We start from the raw sequence: 9203 nt of genomic DNA on the forward strand, positions 1-9203 counted from the left end.
AATAATAGCTTAAGCTGGGCATGGTGGTACACTCTCAGCAGGTCTGGAGGCTGAGGCAGGAGGATTGCAAGATCAAATTCAGGTTTAGCAATTTAGTGAGGGGCTAAGCAACTCAGCAAGACCACATTTCTAAATAAAATACAAAAAAGGGTTGGGGTATGGCTCAGTGCCTCTGGGTTCAATCTCCAGTACCAAAAAGAAAAAAAAAAAAGTAATATCTTAAAATAGCTGTATCTTTGGGACATTTTTATCATTTCTGTAATTCTGTAGGTTATCTTAAATTCTATCCCCAAAGTAATAACATGATATCACTTTCTGGTGTGAATTCATTTTTCCCATCCCTTACACACTAGTATATCAAGTACTTTTTTTTGGTCACTATGCCAGTTCTTCCAACTTAGACATCTCAGACTCATGCCTCAACTAACCCCAACAGTTACTTCTTTCTGATATTGAGTCAGTCCAGCATTTTGTGTGGGGGGGGGGGCGGTGGGGGTGAGTAGTGGGGATTAAACCCAGAAGAACTTGAAAAACTCTTAAGTTGCTAAGGCTGGTCTCAAACTTGCAGTTCTCCTGCCTTAGCCTCCTAAGTCACTGGGATTACAGGTATGTGCCACTGCACCTGGCTGGTCCAGAATTTTTGACAAGTTTAGACAAAGAAGTTTTCATGTAGGATTTTATTGCCTGGTTGGAGCAAATATCAGATTTAATGATGAAATAGTAAACAGTTTTCTCCATAGACTAAAATTGAGACAAGGATGCCCAGTATCACCATTCTGTTCATTTTACTGGCAGTCTTAGCAAGTACAGTAAGGCAGAATGAAAAATTTAAGGATTGGAAAAGGAAGATAGACATCATGATTATATGAAGAAAATCTAAAAACTCTTTTAGAATTAATAAGTGACCAACAAGGTTGCTGGATACAAAGTCATTGTACAAAAATTGGGTTACATTATCTAGCAAAAAGTTAGAAAATGAAAATTTTATAATGATCTGTACAAATTAAAAACAAATTATACATTTTAAACATTCAGTTTATTGTATATTAACGATAACTCAATAAAGCTGTTTTTTTAAAAGCAAACCATGTATAACCACGTATATTGGCATCATTGTTCTATCAGATGCCTAGGAATAAAATGTAAGAGAAAGTTTAAAAATTTTAAAAATTTCTTTTTTTTCATTTTTTGTTATGAAGATTTTAATACATATCTAGATCCCACAGCTGTTAATTTGCCATATGTGCTTTCTCTCTCCACCTCCCCTGCCCCTGCATAATAAACTCAGCTTCTGCAGAACACAGTACTTTTTATCAGCATTAACATTTCAGAATAGTTAAACTGTAACACTATGGAACAATTAAATCCCTGAGTTGCATTTCATTCACTTTATTATATTTTAATCTAGGGTAGTATGTTTCCATGAGAACAGGGACCTAATATTTGTATCTTTCTAATAGTATTTCATACTAGTAAGTGCTTAAAATCTGTTAATGGTTTATTCGATAACAATACAATTTCTGATTTGATTCTCTTGGTGCCTGAGATTCCTCAATCCAGTCATCCCTCACTCAATCCATTGAATGCTGATTAAAGTATGCTGCATACTATTTTTCTCTACCATAGGAAAATTTATCAGAAAGAGACCTTGCTTTCCTCTTATATTCCTGAACTCCAGTTTTGGTGAGATATTAGATTTACTGGGGGACAGTTATTATTTTTTAGAAATTTTAAAATTTGGGGGGACTTTTGGGAAACATTAGGTGTTATGATAACTCAGAGAATGTAAAGATATTTGAAGCAAGATTTGTGCTTGCTTTAGGTATTAAGTGGCAGATGTTATAATTGCTTATTTGCAGTCTGGAATACAAGGCTGGTTTAACATCCCCAAATCAAGCAATGTAATAAGTCATAGTAACAGACTAAAGGACAAAAACTGCATGGCTATCTTGATCACAGAAAAAGCATTTGATAAAATTCTTTTCATGGTAAAAATGCTCAAAAAATTTGGAAAAGGAAACTTCTTCAACCTGATGAAGGGCATCTACAAAAAACAACAAATTCTCCACCTATCATACTTAATATTCTCTCCCCCTAAATACTTTATCAAGAACAAAACAAGATGTCTGTTCTCATCACTTCTAGTTGACATTGTTCACTCAGGACAGTTAGGCAAGGGAAAGAAAAAGCATCCAGATTGGAAAGGAAAAAGTAAATGCTATTTGCAAATGACATGATTTTGTATACATAAAATTCTAAGGAATACACACATCATACACACTAAAACTAATATATCAACAAGTTTGCAGGATATAAGAACAATATACAAAAGCAGTTGTATTGCTGTACACTAGCAATGAACAATCCTAAAAGGCAATAATAAAAGAATTCAATTTATACAGCAAACAAAAATGATTTTTTAAAAATAAATGGAGGAGTTTTTCTGCTATCCAGACCCCTCCCACATGGTGGGAGTTCTATCTCTTCTCACTTAAGTAAATCCTCCTCAGTTTGCTCTTCCTTTCTGATTATCTGTGAATTTTTTAAAAAATACTTTTTAGTTGTTAATAGACTTTTATTAGTTGTTAATAGACCTAATAAACCCAGTGTCTCACACATATCAGGCAAGGGCTCTACTACAATCCTACTACAATCCTAGCCCTTGTCCATGGATTTTATTCATCAAATTTGCAAGACAAGAACCAAGAAAGAAATTGGCAAAGTGGGTAATCTAGTCTTATCTCAAAACTCTGGTTTCATCTTGTTGGCCCATATGGGGATTGTTGGAAAGATCCTTCACAATGAGAGATTTTGGGATGCTTCTTGCTCTTTTGTGTAGTTGACAGTATGAATGGAAATGGATGACAGTGTCAAAATGTTTCTCCAGGATCTTGGCAGGGGGATCAAAGACTCCAAGTTGGGTATTTGTATCATCTCAAAAGTTAGATGCTCTAATCCAGCAAAAGAGAAAGGAGCAAACTTCAAGAAGGCAAATAGTGTCTTGGCACAGAGGAGAGTTCAGAGTATAGAGCAGAAGCAAGAGAGTGAGCCACATATTTTTAGTAGAATTTTCCAATGCTGTGCTTGAAATACTGGAGTATTCTGGTTCAGTCTCCACTTGTTTTTATCATGTGTTTATTCTTGTGCTTCAGTCAGTAACAGCCTGAATTATTGATGATCCTGAACTACATGGAAATGTTTGGTCATAGCTGGACTTCTTCATCGCATCAATTTTCAGTGCTCTTTGGGTGCTTTCCCTGTTTGTGCTTAGCAAAGTTGTGAAATGTCATTTGGTTTCAAGATATTGCTGACCTAGCATTTGAGGTATCAGGGAGGAAGCCTCATCCTTTCCCTAGTGTCAGCAAGATAATGCTCTTCAACCTTTTGCTGCAGACACTTTTCCTTATCCAGGGGACTTTTGTGAGTCTCTTTCCCATCCATCTTGTTGGTCAGCTGGTCAGTTTGTTGCATATGTCCCTCTCACCATACTGCTTTGAATATTGTTGGTTCAATAAAGGAATTGAAATGCACCAGCTATTGTCAAACATAGAAAGCAATTGGCCTTACTACTTTAAATGTGGTATGCCCTTGGCTTTCCTCACAGCAATGCAGTCCTCATATATTTTCAGAGGCTGCCTCTTCTCTATCCTCTTTTCTTTATTCATCATCAGCACCAATGAAGCAAAGACCCCTGGGAAATCATACCTTTTCCAGTTGCACGTATTCTTCTTGGTGGTCTTCTTAAGCACCAGACCCTTCCACAAGACAGTCTACCTGCAGTCTGCCTTGAGCAACTTATCCTCTGCAAACAAGTTCTCTTCACCACATTCATTTCCTGCCAGAAGGAAGGCTAATGAAGGCCACTGAGTTGCCTGCCATCCCAAGGGGATGAGTGGGTTGGAAGGAGGCTGTGGCAGATCTTTTTCTATGTCCTCTGCCAAGGGTTCCCTGCATATGCCCTTCTATTTGAGAAATTAGAATTTTTGTCTCTGGTGCACGCAAAGCAGAATCTTCCTGGCACCAGTATGTGGATTTTTAATATACCCTGAGTCTTGAAAGGACAACAGTTTTTTCTGCGGGTACTTTCTAGCATTTGCCAGCCTGGACTGATTTGTGTACTTTGGGGGTTTTTTATTGATTTTTTAAAAATAAATGGCAGTGGAATGCATTACAATTCATATTACACACATAGAACACAATTTTCCGTATATCTGGTTGTATATAAAGTATATTTACACCAATTCCTGTCTTCATGATTGCCTCGAATGCACAAGGCCCTGGGTTCAATCCCCAGCATCCCTCCCCCCACAAAAAAAGAATACTTTGTTTTTCTCCCTGTCCCATTTATCCTCCCACCTCTCCATCTTGCCTTCCAGCACTCTTAGATGAATGGATTTTGTAATTATAGCTGTTGTATTTTGTGGATTTGTTATTTTTGTTGTTTTTCTGTGAAGCTCATAAATTGGATGTGGGAGGTGAAGGAGTATCTCAGCTGTTCCTTTTTTACTCCCTTTACAGCCATCACTATCTTCTTTCATACAACCCTCAGGTTAGGTTTTGGTCTCTCTTGTTCTGCTGCAAAAAAAAAAAAAGTATAAGAAAAAGGAAAAAAAGTTCCTGAAGAGGTGGGACAGAATGAAAGACCTCATAGCCAATCTGGGTTTTGAGGAGTAATTTTCTTCCCCTTGGCCTTTACTTGAGGGTACTGAGGATTGAACCCAGGCCTTGAGCATACTAGGCAAATGCTCTTCCACTGAGCTTTTCCCCTTGAAGGGGAAAAAGTTTTTTTCACTGGTACATTTAAACTCCCCACCTATGTGGAGGTGCCAGTTCTGGACAAGTGCCACTGTAACACAGAATGTTCAGAGAACCTGAACTTTTCAAATCCGGAGGGTGAAAATTTATTGTTGGTCACTGACAGAGAGGTCTGGTTGGTATTTCAAAGGAATATTAGGTGCTGCAAATAGGAACTAAAGGGGTAAACTTATTAAACCTGTTATTGGTGATGTTTACCTGTCATTTTAAGAGACTAAATATGGGCTAGGAGGGTAGACATCAAAATACTTGTACAATTTTAAAATGTCACAATTAAATGTGAGCTGGTCACCCCCCCCACACACACACACACACACAAAGTCAGGAATAAATTTAATCACCCATGTGTAAGACTGTATATGGAGAATGCAAAGCATTGTCGAAAAATCTTGAAAGGCCCTAACAACAAATAAATAAATAGACATCCCATATTCATAGGTTAGAAAATATTTTCAAGATTACAACACTCTCCAGCTGACCTACAGGTTTAATGTAATCCTATAGTAACCCCAGCTGCCTTTTTTTTCTTTTTACACAAATTGACAAGTCTCATCTGGAAATACAAAGAACTTGGGATAGTCAAAACAATCTTGAACAAAAGAACAAAATTAGAACCACACTTCCTGATTTCAAAACTTACTATAAAGCCATTATAATTAAGAGGATGTGGTACTGGTAAAAGGTATAAAAATATTGGCATACAGTTGAATAAAACTGAGAGTCTGGAAATAAAATGTTATAGTCAATTGATTTTTGATAAGTGTTCTATTTCACTAGAAAGAATTTACTAGTTTTTAAAGCCTTTTTAAACAAATGGTGCTGGAACAAGTGGCTATCTACATGCAAAAAGATTGAAGATGGACCCTTATATCACATACAAAAAAGGAATCAAAAGTCAGCACCTACTTTTCTCTGGGAGAAGTTTGGCAAAAAAAGTTCTTTGTCAGTACTTCTTTTAAAGTATCACATCATGATTTATAATACGATTGTGCGTATTGCTGTCATTTATACTGTAGTCATAATTGTCTTTTGTTATTTTATTTGCCATGTACTTTATATTCAAAACTTCTAATAAGTGGTGCTCAATTAATATTTTCAAAACAGAAATAAATTAAGAAAAAATGTCAAAAAAAGAAAGCTAAATATAAGAATTTTAACAAATATTTTAGAAGAAAATAGGAATAAATCTTTGTGACCCCGGGTTAAGCAAAGCCTTCTTAGATATAACACAAAAAGAAAAAAATGGATAAATTGAACTTTATCAAAATTAAAAAACTTATGCTTCAGAGGATAACAATAAAATGAAAGGACATCCTGAAAAATGGTAGAAAATCTTTCAATCATATATCTGATGGGGATCTTGTATCTAGAATTTCGAAGAACACTTACATAGGCTGAGGATATAGCTCAGTGGAAGAGCATTTGCCTAGCATGCTCAAGGCCTGGATTCAATCCTCAGTACCCCCAAGTAAACAAATGCTTAAAACTCAACCATAAGGGGGGAAAAAAAATTTAAAAATGGGCAAGGACTTGAATGGACATTTCTCCAAAGATATAAATGGCCAAGAAACTCATGAAATGATATTCAATATCACTAATCATTAGGGAAATACGAATCAAAACAAGATACCACTTTCTACCCACTAGGGTGATATAATCTAAAAACTGTGTTGCAAAAGATATGGTGCAACTAAAATCTTCGTATACTGGGAATTTAAATGGTGAAACCTGAGAATTCCTCAAAATGTAAAACATAGAGTTGTTGTATCAACTCATCCCACTCTTAAGTATATACCCCTATTATGTCCACACAAAAACTGGGTACCTAAATGTCCACAGCATTATCTTTTAGAGAATAATCATTTTACAACACCTAATCAAATCAGTTAAAGATCATCAATGCTGAAACTCTTAGATAAAAGGTTGATTGGGAGTTAAACAGCCACATGGTACAAAAATATCACCCTATAAATTATTTACTAATAAAAAAGTAGAAACTTGGCATTATATTTGAATATCTGCTTGTTGCCACCTTACCCAATAATCAAACTTAACACTACTACCAGTGGAAGAGCTTATCCTCCAATCCTCTCCTTCAATCTTGTCCTTCAGGATTGACACCTGGAAAGTGGTTGAAAACATGGAAAGCAGCTTAACAAAGCATTTGGTGGTTTGCCCTTGATCAAGCAGGAAGGAGTAGATTACAGGACCAGCCCATAGAATGGCCACCCTTGCCAGGTTGCTTAGAACTTTTCCAAATTTAGCATTGAAATTCCTATATCCCTGGAGGCTTGGGAGGTTGAGGCAGGATGATCACAAGTTTAAAGCCAGTCTCAGCAACTTAGTGAGACCCTGTCCCAAAATAAAAAATTAAAAAAAAAAAGAAAAAGAAAAAAGAAAGGGCTGGGGATGTGGCTCAGTGATTAAGTGCTCCTGGGTTTAACCCATGGTTTAAAAAAGGAGGAGGGGGAGGGGGAGGGGAGGGAGGGGAGAGGGGGAGGGGGAGGGGAGGGAGGGGAGAGGGGGAGGGGAGAGGGGGAGGGGAGAGGGGGAGGGGAGAGAAGGAGGGGAAGGGGGAGGGAGGGGGAGGGAGGGGGAGGGAGGGGGAGGGGAGGGGAAGGGGGGAGGGGGAGGAAAAATTCCTAATACAAAGCTGGAAGGTTGGTCACTCTGTCAACTCAGTAAAACTACCTCTATATTTTTTCCCCTGGTCCTCACCTCCTTGCCCCAATCCTAGAGTTATGGGAGGAGGAATTGAATAATAATGAAAAATGATAAAAGGTATGGCACTTTGTTCCCCATTAGTACTTGGTTTCTGAATCAAGGGGAAATTTAAATTGGATGTGAGATTTTTTTGGTGGATGATAAAAATATTTCCAAATTGATGGTGGTGATGTTTGTGCAATTCTGTGACTATGCTAAAAACCATTGAATTGTATAGTATAAGTGATTGAATTGTTTATAATTTATATCTTAAGCTGTTTTGAAAGTGTGAGAAAGAAGTTTTTATTAGATTGGTCTGGAACTTTTTATACCTGAAAGAGACTAAAAAACTATACAATTTCCCTGAGATGTGATCAACATAACAAAAGAAAAGGGTTGACACCAGTGGAGACATAATAAATTTTAAAATTTGTTCTGTCAATAAACTGGCTACACTCATTTGAATGGATTTTTGTTCCCTGTAACCAAGAGGTTTTGGGGGGTTTTTGTTTGTTTTTTTGGAGGAGTATAGGGGATTGAACCCAGGGGCACTTTATCACGAGCCATATCCCCAATCCTTTTTATTTTTTGAGATAGAGTCTTGCTAAATTATGGAGGCTGGCCTTGAATTTTTGATCCTCTTGCCTCAGCCTCTCAAATTGCTAGAATTTGAGGTGTGTAACAACATGCCTGGCTGAGAGAGTTTTGACTAAAAACATCCAAAGAATATTCAATCCATTGATTCTTCTGAAGATGCTAAATCTTAACCATGGATAAAATCATGACTAGTTGTCTATATGCTCTGTATATTTATATCACTGCTCTGGTCCTTCACAGACTTTTTTTTTTTTTAAAGCAAGCCACATTGGCATTATGCCACTAGTATATATTGGAAATGTATTAGAAAACAGCCATATGTATGTGTTATTGAGGTCCTGAGGAGACATTTGTTTTTCCCTTGGGTATTAGTCTGAGGAGTAGCTGGGCTTCTAAACATTTCGTTTATTTATAATTTATGTATATGGAATTGTGTCATAAAAAGAATTTTTTATTTTCTTTTGCCTTCCTAATTCTTTCCGAAGCTGTTCCTGTATAATGGTGCTTTCCTGGATGTATCATCAATCATATACTTTTATTTCCCTTGCCCACAGAGAGGGCCCATGACTAAGCTCTCCAGACAGGATGTCTCATTCCTTTGTCCACGCTTGTTGGTCTGGAGGAGGAAACACAACACAAACAAAGTCATTCAGAATCCTACCAAAGATTTTTTCTGGAGCTGTCAGCTATCCCCAAGTCCCCATGTCCATAGGATTATGGGCCATAGGACTATGTAAGATTAGAGCTTTTGTTGCCATCTTTACTATCAAGAGGGAAGAGCCTATTTGAGAATGAAACCAACAGAGGCAAATGTCCTGAAGACTTTGAGTCTCTGGACCCATCTGTTCCTCAAACTAGGACTATTCATATACTTTTCTGTAAATAAACCAATATACTTCCTTTTTGGATTTTTAAAAAGTTATGCCAGTTTAATTTGAATCTCTGTCACTGGCAAAAAAAAAAGAAGCCTGAGTGATATAGTTACTTATTAAGTTTTCCTTTTTTTTTTTTTTAATATTTACTTTTTAGTTGTAGTTGGACACATACCTTTATTTTACTTATTTATTTTTATGTGGTGCTGAGGGTCG

The 9203-nt window shown here is 36.9% G+C and overlaps 1 pseudogene; it reads left to right on the forward strand.

Annotated features, from left to right (window-relative positions):
• Positions 1–2838: 2838 nt before the first annotated feature.
• Positions 2839–7187, forward strand: LOC124096160 (etoposide-induced protein 2.4 homolog; annotated as a pseudogene).
• Positions 7188–9203: the final 2016 nt, after the last annotated feature.

The sequence above is a fragment of the Marmota monax genome, unplaced genomic scaffold (assembly GCF_021218885.2).
Source record: "Marmota monax isolate L192 unplaced genomic scaffold, Marmota_monax_Labrador192_F-V1.1 WCK01_AAM20220418_F8-fsc00004, whole genome shotgun sequence".
NCBI lineage: Eukaryota > Metazoa > Chordata > Mammalia > Rodentia > Sciuridae > Marmota > Marmota monax.